This window comes from Halichoerus grypus, chromosome 10, assembly GCF_964656455.1.
Source record: "Halichoerus grypus chromosome 10, mHalGry1.hap1.1, whole genome shotgun sequence".
Lineage (NCBI taxonomy): Eukaryota > Metazoa > Chordata > Mammalia > Carnivora > Phocidae > Halichoerus > Halichoerus grypus.
In genome coordinates, this window is record NC_135721.1 from 47,498,387 (window position 1) to 47,509,611 (window position 11,225).

Below are 11,225 nucleotides of genomic sequence, written 5' to 3' on the forward strand. Positions count from 1 at the left end.
GGAGGTCCCAGCCCTCTGCAAGGGTTGCAGGACGAGACTGGAGAGGGGGACGCTTGAGCCCCAACAGGTTTCCAGCACCAAGATTGATGGACAAAAAAAAAAAGAGGAAGACAAATAACAGGAATGGGACACCAGAAAAAAGCCAGGTGGGCTGCCTGGGAAGACAGTGAAAAGGCTGACTAAATGTAGTCTGGGCACTAGCTCGTTGGACAGGTAGATGGCCACGCAGCTCAGCAATCAGAGGGAAGCCGGGTTGCAGAGTGGAAAGCCTGCGGATTCTGGCACCAGATGGCCTGGGTTCTAACCCTACCTCTGCTACTTGTTAAATGAGCCATCTTGGCCCAGTTATTTAACCTCTGCACCTGAGTTCCTCGCTATGAAATGTCAATTTGAATTTTTTTTATCTTACAATGTGCCTTTTGAATTAATATATGTAAAGCACTTAGAACAGTGCTTGACACCTAGTAAGTGTGCTGGACAAGTCATGCACTTGCTTTTATCATTATTACGACCGGTAAATAACACCTTGTGTGTGTGCACGTTGCAGCCGTCAGCCGCTAGCGGAGACGTGACTCCTTGGCCTGCTGGCGCCGGAGGCTTAAACATCACGCAAGAGGCACCAGAAGGCGGCAGCCCCCTCCTCCCTCCCTGGTTAACATTTCTAAAGTATCTGTGAGGTCCAACTGCGCAGGGAGCCAACGCCCCCCTGACTCAGAAGAAGAGGCGGTGGTCCACCCCGCGACAGGCACCTGGCCTGGCGCGGCCGCGACTACCCCACCCCCACCCCCACCCCCACCAAGCGCCAACACCTCTGGGCGGCGGGCGCCACCTGGAGGCCACCTCAAGATCTGCGGGGATGCCGCAGGCCCTTGGGAAGGTGGCAGAATCCTTTCATTCTCTTTTATCCTTTATTAAGCCATTGCTGTGTCTTAGGCTCTGGTGACACGGGTGGAAATAAAGCTAACGTCTGGTCTCCCATGACATCTATGGCTTGATGAAGAAGATAGACCCTTGACAAATAATTCAGTGTGTAACGCTAGGGCTGGGAAAGAGATGGATACAAAGGAGGGAATAACCAGAGCGCCTGGGTGGCTCAGTCAGTGAAGCGGGACTCTTGATCTCTGCTCAGGTCATGATCTCAGGATTCTGGGATCAAGCCCCAGGTAGGGCTCCACATTGGGGGTGGAGGCTGCTTAAGATTCTCTCTCTCCCCCTTCCCCTGCTCATGGTCGCTCGCTGTCACTCTTTCAAAAAAAAAAAAAAGGAGGGAGTTAACCAACCACCCAAGACATTTATTGGTGCCAGGTGCCATTAAAAGCCCTAGAAATAAAGAAAGGAACAAAACAAGCTCCTGCCCCTGAGGAGCTCATCACGGGTAGGGCAGACAGGCAAACTTAGAGGTAAGGGACAGAGTTAAGAATGAGCCAGCCCAGGATCAGAGGTGTCCAGAGGGAGGTCAGGGACATCCTCCAGGAAAATGTATTCCTTGAGTTGAATTTTAAAGAATGGGCAGGTTGGGAGGTGGGGGCGGGGTATCTTTTGTGAAATTGTGGGAGAAAAAAAAAAAGATATGGGTTGGAGAGTGGCAAGTTCTGTGTCTGAAATACAAGGAACATGGAAATGAGGGGCTGGGACACCGGGCTGGAAAAGGAGTTTGGAGCCAGATCGTGAAGGGCTCCGTTTGACGAGTGAAGAAGTCTGGACCGGATCTGGAGGACAGCAGGAAGCATCCCACCATCCACAGCAGAGACCTGCGTTCGCCCTGAGATGCAGAAATGAGGACAGGTGAGAATACTAGCAGCTCAAACTCTTAGGTGCCAGAGACAAGCTGAGCACTTGGCACCCTCTGCATGAGCCTATGGGCTACTATTATCATTCCAATTTAACCAATGGAAAAAACAGGCAGCCATCAAGTGCCGGCTACACTGAAGTTAGGTTCAAACTCGTGGGCCAGCTGCAGGCCTGCGCAATTCTGCGGACAGCAGAGCCAGCTGTGCCGGTTGGGGGGAGCGGGGGCTAGAGCCAAGACCCACTTTGTGGGGGCCATCAGCAGTATGAAATGATCTGCAAGATGAAGAATAGGAAAGAGCTGACAACCAGATTATTAGGAAAAGTTCACTTTTGAGATAATCAATTGTTAGACCTGGAAAAAACCTTACGGCTCATCCAGAACAACCCCATTCTGCCGTCAGTTCGGACACTGATTCAAGCCACGTGAGTCTGCACCGTATCTCTGCCTCCCGCCCCAGCCCCCGGAAAGCATGAGCCCTGCATGTTCCCAAGTGCAGGCCTCCGCTGGATCTCAGCCTTGTGCCTACTCATGGACACCACTTCATCCATCGGCCCCTCTCACACTACCTGAACATTTTTTTTTTTTTGAGAGAGAGAGAGAGAGAGAGAGTGCATGCACGTGAGGGTGGCTCAGTCCCACCACCCTGAGATCATGACCTGAGCCGAAATCAAGAGTTGGTCGCTTAACTGACGGAGCCACCCAGTTGCCCCAAACAATTGTTTTATCTTTCTTTCTACTGAAGGAAACATGGACATGTTCCCAAAACATGCAGATGTACTATAATTTCTTCCATCTAAAATTTTTTTTTAATTTAAAAAATCCCATTGACCCCAGATCTCTCCCACTGCCACCATTCTATTACATCAATCCTCTTCATAAGAGTTAATTATACTCAGACTGCACTTTCTCTCCTCTTAGCCTTTCTTGAACCCACTTCAATCAGTTTCATTCCTGTAATGCCACCCAAATTGCTCTCGTGGAGGTCACTAATCACTCCACAGCACAGTCTCGAGTCAGTTGAGAGTTCTCATCTTGGTGACCTGTCAGCAGCATTCAACACTGTTGTGTGTCTTCACTCGGTGCCTGAAAGCTCTCTACGCTTTTCTCTACCTGTACCCACTTCCTAAGGATCTAACTTGGCCTCCCGCTTACAACTCCCAAGTGTGTATTTCCAGCCTGACTTCTCCTAGGAAATCAGACCCGTATATCCAGCTGCTGACTTAACATCTGCACTTGGACCCTGATGCCTGATATGAATCTCAAACTTAGTGTGTCCAAAAACAAGCTCTGAATCCCCCCCCTACTCCTCCCACACCCCTTCCCATCTCAAGCAATGAAAAGCCCAATATTCCAGTTGCTCAGAACCAACCCTTTCATCCTGAGATCTGAATTTGTCAGGATAAATTGGGTTACGCTGCAGTGACACAGAACCCCCAAATCTCAGAGGCATCACACACAAATGTTTATTTTGTTGTTCGTGTCCAGCCTGAGCTGGTAGGAGCTCTATGCATCATGCTCACTTAGGGACCTGACCAAATATTTCCACGTGCTTTGAGGCAGGAGAAGGCATGTTACAAGGTCTTGCTCTCACGCTTAAATGCCACGCACATTTCTTCTGCTCGTATTCTGTTGTCCAAAGCAAGTATGGCCACACCTAACTTAAAGGAGGGTGGAAAATGCGAGCCTATGTGCCAAAAGCAGAAAACAACTGAAATATCATGCACAGCCCTGACCATCCTCAACCCCTCTCTCTCCCCGCACCAACATCTTTCACTTGGGTCGTGGCAATAGCTTCTTTACTGGACTTTCTGCTTCTGCCCTTGGCCCCCTCGGCCGATTCTCCACACAGCACCCTAGTGATTCTTTTAAATGTGTCACCCCTCTTCTCAGACCTTTCCGATGTTTCCCATCTGAAGGAGGGTAATAGAGTTCTTACAATGACTCATGCGGCTATGTAAGCTGCCCACCCTGTTCCCACTTCTCAAACCTAATCTCCTACAACCGCCTCTTTTGATCCCTCCTGTTCAGCCCCGTTGGGCCCTGGGGTTTCTGGGATACGAAGCATGTTCAGCCTCAACACCTTCACACGTGCTTGCTCCTTGCACCTAAAATGCTCTCACCAGGTAACCATGTGTCTTTCTCCTTCAGATCTCCGCTCAAATGTCTCCTATTCATAGAGGCTTTCCCTGATCACCTTTAAAATCACAATCTCACACACACACACACACACACACACACACACACACACACACAGCAGCAGCACTCCCCATGCCCCACCCCCAACACTGCTTTCTCTTCAGAGAACTTGTCACTGCCTGGCATATTATATATTTGGTTTAATCTGCTTAATATCTGCCTCCCCAACTAGAATATATGTTTTATGCAAGCAAGAATTTTGTTTTATCACCGCTGCCTCCCCAGGGCCTGCAACATAAAACAAGTTGAACTTGAGGAGGTGAGGCCCAAAGCTTGTCAATGCGGAGCTTGAAATAAACTGTCACTCTCCAGACCTTCTATCCACAGCTCTTCCCAATGTACCATGAAGCATCTTGAAAAGCCATATGCTTTTCAAGGCCCAGATTGCCCTGGGGAATGAAGAGCTGCTCATTTACCCGAGTCAGAACTCAGACCAGGGCATGCGAAATCTCCCTGTGCGTCCCTGTGGGAGGTGCGTGTGTTCAGGGGACGGGGGAAGCCACTCTGCTCTCCACCACGGGTGGTGAGGCCTTTGTGTAGGGAGCCACGTGCAGACACCCAGGAAGGCAGACTCCATCAGCAGTGATGGAACGTTCATGATTGGCACCTAAGGGTCTACCAGACCTATTATTATTCATGTAATGGAAATAAACGGAGACTTAATACAAGAAGTGTTTATGGGGGGAAAGGTGTGTTGACCAAAAAAACCCATCAGGGCCAGAGCTCCTCCAGCGCCTTCATCCCCAGCACCTGCTCTGGTCCCAGTCCCAACCCCAGCCTTCCCTCTGGCCTCCTCAGCCCCAGAAGCAGCATATAGACTTCCTGCCCCAGCACGGCCTGGCCTCAGCGTGGGCCCTGGTGCTGAACAGCAGGCTCTCCCGGCATGGGGTCTGGCCAGGTCTCGTCACGGCGTCCTCCGTCACGGACAGCGACGAGGAGCCCCAGAGCAAGCGCACAGCCTGAGTGGTCCGGCTGCTGCTGGGGACCGTGCACACACACTCATGTCGGACTTGGAAGTCGGCAAGTGCTTCGCAGCACCGCCCAGCTTGTGGGAGGAGAGGACTCAGCTAAGGATGCTTACACGTTGCCCAAGAACGTATCCCAAATGTGCCCACCCTGGGCTGATGCAGCACCTCACAAGGCACTCTGCGCTGATCCGTGAACCCTTTGCTCGGGGGGCGCCCATCCTCATGCCCTCACCGTGGACTCAGCTCCGGAATGGCCAGATGAGCATCAAAGCTACATCAGCACTTTCACGGAGCCCCTGGGAAGGCCATGGGTGATATTCAGGCTTCAGACAGTGGAATGTGTGTGTCGTAACACCAAATGCATCGTAGTTAACCTGCTCATGAACCTGTTCCGGGCCCCCAGGGGTGATCCAGAACATCCTGCTGGTAATCGCCGCTCTCCCCCCATCATTACTGATTCTGTCTCTCTAATCTTCTAAAGATTCAACCATGCTCACTGCCTCTGGTGTCCTTTGCCTTCTGGAATCCACCCCACCCTCCCCCCAGCTGCTCTGGTCCAGGTCAGGGATTGCCTCCCTATGCCAAATGCCATGATCAGTGGCGCACCTGCTTTTCTGCCTCATCTTCCAGACCTCTCAATTTTAGAAATCCTCAAGATTTAGTCTGTAACATCTCTTTTCCCTTATTTATATTCACTTTTAAGGTGATCTCATCCAGTTCCATGATTTTAATACATATATAAATTTAGGACTCCTCGATTTTTGTCTCCAACCTTAACATTCTGCCGAACTTCAGGCCCCCATACCCAACTACCGACTCAGCGTCTCTGTCAGGACATCCAATTAGCAGCTCCAACTTCACATGCCCTAAACAAAACTGTCTCCTTCCTCTCCTTTCTCCCTCCCTCTTTCCCTTCACCCCTCCCTTCCTCTATTCCTTTCTTTCTTCTTAAATCTTTTCTCCCTCTCCCTCTCTTGCTCTATTACTTGTAATGGGGAATTTCAAACATCTACAAAAGAGACAGACTGGTCTAATGAATGCCCATGTACCCATCACACAGATTCAACTCATGGCCAATCTTTCTTCTCTTCCCCCTGAAGCCCGTATCATTTTGAAGCTAGTCCCAGAGATACACACTGTGTCACTTTATCTGTGTGTATTTCAGTGTGTGTCTCTCAAAGATAGACCTCATGTTTATGGCACCTGGGTGGCTCAATCAGTTAAGCGTCTGCCTTCAGCTCAGGTTGTGATCCCAGAGTCCCGGGATCCAGTCCCACATCCGGCTCCCTGCTCAGTGGAGAGTCTGCTTCTCCCTCCGCCCCTCACCCCACTCTCATGCTCTATCTCACTCTCTCTTTCTCTCTCAAATAAATTTTAAAAAAAGACGTCATATTTAAACATGATCATCATACCATTATTGCACTCACAGAAAATAACAGTTCCTTCATATGACCTCATACCCAGTGTTCCAATTTCCAATGGTCTCATTAAGTTTTGGTAAGCTTGTTTGTTTGAATCAGGATGCAGAAGAGATGGACACAGTATGATTGTTTGATACACCTTTAAAGTCTCTTTTAATCCCTAGGTTCTCTCCTCCCTCTCTTTTTCCTTTTCAATGTATTTGTTGAAACAAGAGCATTTGTCCTACAGAGTTTCCTTAATTTGGGATTTTGCTGAATGTCCCACCTGTGTATTACCTACAAATCAGTATTTAGATTCTAGGGGTGTTAGCGTAGCCTTCCATCAGGAGGCACCTAATGTCTGTTTCTCTCTCTTTTAATCATACTCAAAGCAGTTTATGCTCACTGCCTGGGTCCATTACATTATTAGCGTTGTCAAATGGTCACTTTTAAATTCTGTAATTCTTCTTTATTCCTTAGCTGAAATACTTCTGTAAAGACAAATGTCCCCTCATCTACTATTTGGTTACCCCGAGGTAGTTTGTATAGGAAAGACAGTATAAATGCTTGACTTTTTTTCCCTATATTAACCAGTTTTCAAAATACTGAGTTGGTTCCTTACCATTCTCCAACAGAGACCAATTAAGTGACCAAATTTACTATCACCATAAACTCATAGATTCGAACATCTTTGAGAATGTTTCAATCCATCACAGTCTTATCTCTCTTGGTGCTCACATTATCCCATCTTTAGCATGGGGCTTCGTCCTTCTGACAGGGACAGGGCCCCAATTGTCTTCGATGGGCCTTTCTATCTGGTATTTTAAGATGCTCAAGGATCACGTGGTGCATTTCCTGCCCCGGACCTAGGACCAGCAAACCTGGGAAATGGTATTTCAAGACCACAGTCTGGGTGCTGGGGTGATTGTTGTTCCTGAGGTGGTTCAGAATAGATCTCTTGATTTTGCTCCTCCAAACCTGCCCCGTCCCAGTTCTCACCCACGTCACTGGAGGACAACTCCATTCTTTGAGTTACTCAAGCCACAAACCTTGGATCTTCTCTTTCCTTCACACCCCCTAACCATTCTGTTAACAAGTCTATTGACTTTATCTTCGAAACATACCCAGTGTGAGAGCTCTCACCACCGGCACTGCTACCTGCCTGGTCTGTCATCTCTCACCTGGTTTTACAGCAATCGACTCCTACCTGGCTTTTCCGTGTCTGCCTACTCTCTGCAGGGCGGTTAATGTGCTCTTTCTGAAAACGTAACTCAGGTCTTGGCATCCCTTTGCTCAAAACCATTTCCAGTGACTTCTCATTTCACTTGGAGCAAATTCCAACAGGCTTACAATGGTGTGCAAGGCCTCACAGGACCTGGCTTCCAGCTGCCTTCCTAGCTCATCCCCCCACTCGCCCAGTCACACCGGCCCCTCTGTGTCTCCTCAGCAGCCCTTGTCTTTGCCGCAGTGTGGGCAGCCCTTCCCCCACAGAGACTTGTGGCTCCCCCTCTATTGGAAATGCTTTCTTCTTTCCTCTGTAGAAAATAGCCACACTGCGCCCACACCACCAATCTTTATCCCCTAACCCTGCCGTATTTTTCTTCATAGCACTAACCGCGTGGGACATCATGGATGTTAGGTACTCACTCTCGCGCTATAAGGATGTAAGGTAAGAGTTGATTTATTTTGTCCACTGCTGTATTCTCAGCATTGAAACAGTGGTCCTAGTCATTGTTCAACCAGTATTTGTTGAATGAGTGAATTAAGGCAAGAGAGAGGAGGGAACATCTAGGGGTGAGGTTGGGCCTCTGGGGTAATTTGCTGGTTATGGAGTTCCAGGGGCCTAGGAGAAGGGTTGAAAGCTGGAATGAACGAAGAGTTAGACCAGAGAAAGAAACCGCAAACCTGCTGGAGCTGCAGGCGAGGGAAGGCCTCCAAGGAGGGAACACTAGCAGCACCAGCGACCGATGAAATCTGGGATGTCACGTGAGGGGCACTTTCCCACTGACCCTAAGCGGAGAAGATGCTGGAGCTAATGGAGGGAAAATTTGGCCTGTTTTGGGGGTCTCTGCCCAGCGACAGTGAGCTTGTGCAGAGAGGGGCCTGGGGACCTCTCCTTTAGCCTTTGGTGGTAGCGGTGTCATCCTGATCTCACTCTACCTGGTGAGGTGTTGCCAGTGAGAAAAAACATACAGCTCTCAACTGTCCCAGACTCTCTGATTAAAACGTCCCTTCATGGTCTTCCACAAAAGTATCCCTCATTCAACCTCCAGACAAGTCAGGATTCAGCCTTGAGCCGTAAGCAAGACAATTTATTCCAGGGAACTGGAAGAAACAGCAGTAGAAAGACAAAAGAAACAGTGTAAGCCAGAGAAAAATAAGCACTCCTGCGTTTCCATAAACACAAGAGAGCAAGAGAACCCAGAAGTCTCTGTGTTGGCGACATGTCAAACGAAGCTGGTTAAGCCCTGGGAAGCAACCCAGCGAGAGGCCCAGGGTCACGTGGACGCGAATTTCTCAGAGTGCATTTCTCTACAGCCAACTTGCTCTCTGCTCCCACCACAGCATTCAGGTGGGAAATTTAAAGTACTGATTTACAAGAAACCTAACTGACTTTTGATTTATTACATTGTTGATTTACAGTAAAGAACTGACTTTTCTTTTAGGCTGTCCAGGGTTGACCACTTGCCTTGGGAAGTCTGTCTCTTTAAGACAACCAGCTCTCTCTAGTCACAGCCTTGTGCTTCTGAGGCCACCTCTGCAGGGTGAGGACCTGCAAGATGGGGACCCAGGGGAACTGGGGTAATGGTGGAGCAAAGTGGGGATGGACAGTGCCCTGAATGCACACACCAGACAAAACCAGACAGTTCTACCTACACCTCACCACCCTCACCCCTGCCTCCCCGACCATCCTCTGGGGTGTTCAAGCCGTCTTAGCAATTTCTCCCTCCTCTTTCCTTTTCCTTCCCCTCCTCCTTTGAAATATTGTCAATAAGGAAACAAAGGAACACGCACTATTTTAAAATAATCTGCTTGTTTGGGGGGAATATAAATGAAAAAAACCCATCCAGTGTCTGAGGCTGGAGCAGCCTCCAGTCTTTAAGGTGAATCGCAGACCCAAAGAGGAGTTTGGGGACCAGGAGAAGCAGGGCGCCGACGCTGGGGCGGGCCCTGCTGGGGAGAAGGGTGGCGTCGTTCCCACGCGTGACCACACGAGGGCGCCTCGGAGGCGGAGCTGCTGACAGCGCAGGGATGGGCATTTGCCAAATGGGACGGCGGCCGCCTCCAGAGGCGCCATCTCCTCAGCAGGGTCTGGGCCAGCGTCCGGGGCCAAGTGAGGTGGGTACTTGCTCAGGGGCCCCGGCAGGCTGCCAGGTCATCCGGGCTCGGAAAGCGGGGGTCCCCTATGTGCTCCAAACTGAAGGCCCTTTCTCAGGTGCTTCTGGGACTGTGTTCTCCCCAGGGACTGGGGAGGGGAAAGGCACCCCAATAATACCCGATATTGGCCATATCATCCTCTTGGTGAGGGAGGGCTCAGAGCTCATTTCTGCGCTGTGACATTTCTTGCATCCAAGCGTTGTGAAGCAAATTCATAACTCCCTTCATGTATAATGTATGTAAACTGAATAATACACACGCGCCTTCTCCCCCGCGCGTTCAGTCTCTGGAGCATGGGGAAATGGCCTTGGGGCAGCACCTGGGGCTTTGAGATGTGCAGAAATTTGCCCAGGAAAGGGTCACTTGGCTTTGCCAAAAGAACGCGCTGGTCCCGTGGGGCGATTCTGGAATCCCAAGGTGAGGACATTCCTGGCATGACTGAGTAAAACAGAAAAATAGAAGCTCAGAGGCCTGCTGGTATGCCCTCCCCAGTCCCCAGCATCAGCAGACGGCTGCGGACCGTTCTGGCATTTCCCACTGCTTATTCGGAAGGAAAACATTTAATAAAACAGAGAGCACACGTTTGTCCCTCAGCAGGCCTGAAGCCCTGGGCCTGCCAAGGTACGGATACCTGTTTATTTCAGCGTCCCGAGCGGTGCCCTTCATGTCTGCTTTCCCTGGAAATGGGCTTGCAGCCTGGAAAACAGTGAACATGATGCAGAAAGAAATACGTTTATTGCTAAGTGAAAGAAGGGAAAAGGCCACATCATCTGTTGATATTGCAGTAAGGAAGGCCTCATCCCCCGCACATGGTTGGGAGCATGCGCTCCCTCGAGGGCCGGGTTTCTGAGGCTTCCAGGCAGGCTGGCATCCGAGCCTGGACCGCGGTGCCAGGCTGGTCACGTAACCACGCCAGCAGCAGATGGAGCTTACAAAGAACAGCACATAAACATTCAAGCGGGGCGGGGGCTTAAATCCCCTCGTTTTACAGAGCAAGATGGTGGGCCAGGAAGGAGGAGTGAGTTACCCACGGGACCTGCAGTGACAAATGTCACCCTCTGTCCAGACCAGTGCCCTTACCCGCCGGGGAAGAGAGGGGCGCATGTGAAACCTTGGCCAATTTCAAGAACATCTGGAAACACAAACAAAAACAACTGTTGTCCAAGAAGAAGAAAATAGAGGTTGCCTGGGCTTCCCCTGTCAGGAAGCTCCGAAAAGCTGTAGAATATGTCCAGTCACTCTGCCTCTGTGTTTGCCTTTCCCTTTCTCGCTGTCTAATTCTGTGTCCAACACCAGAGAAGACACTTTTCAGACACATCTAGGAGGGTTACAGCGTTGCCCGTGTCGTATGCCACAAAGGATGACTTAATAATTCTCAAGATTCAGTATCAAACAGACCATATTCTCAGACCATCATGCCAAAAAATCAGAAACGAATAACAGAGTGATAGAGCCAAAAACATATTACTGGGAACTAAGAGAATATTGAAT

At 49.8% G+C, this 11,225-nt stretch overlaps 1 long non-coding RNA gene across 2 annotated transcripts; it reads right to left on the reverse strand.

Moving 5' to 3' along the window:
* Positions 1 to 1,271: 1,271 nt before the first annotated feature.
* LOC144379351 (uncharacterized) lies at positions 1,272 to 10,442 on the reverse strand. 2 transcript variants are annotated; one of them, XR_013442179.1, is made up of 2 exons: positions 10,366 to 10,442; positions 1,272 to 1,762 (listed from the first exon to the last, which is right to left on the reverse strand). It is a non-coding gene; the product is annotated as an uncharacterized LOC144379351 (long non-coding RNA). The 2 variants fall into 2 exon arrangements; XR_013442178.1 differs by lacking the exon at positions 1,272 to 1,762 and adding an exon at positions 8,648 to 10,172.
* Positions 10,443 to 11,225: the final 783 nt, after the last annotated feature.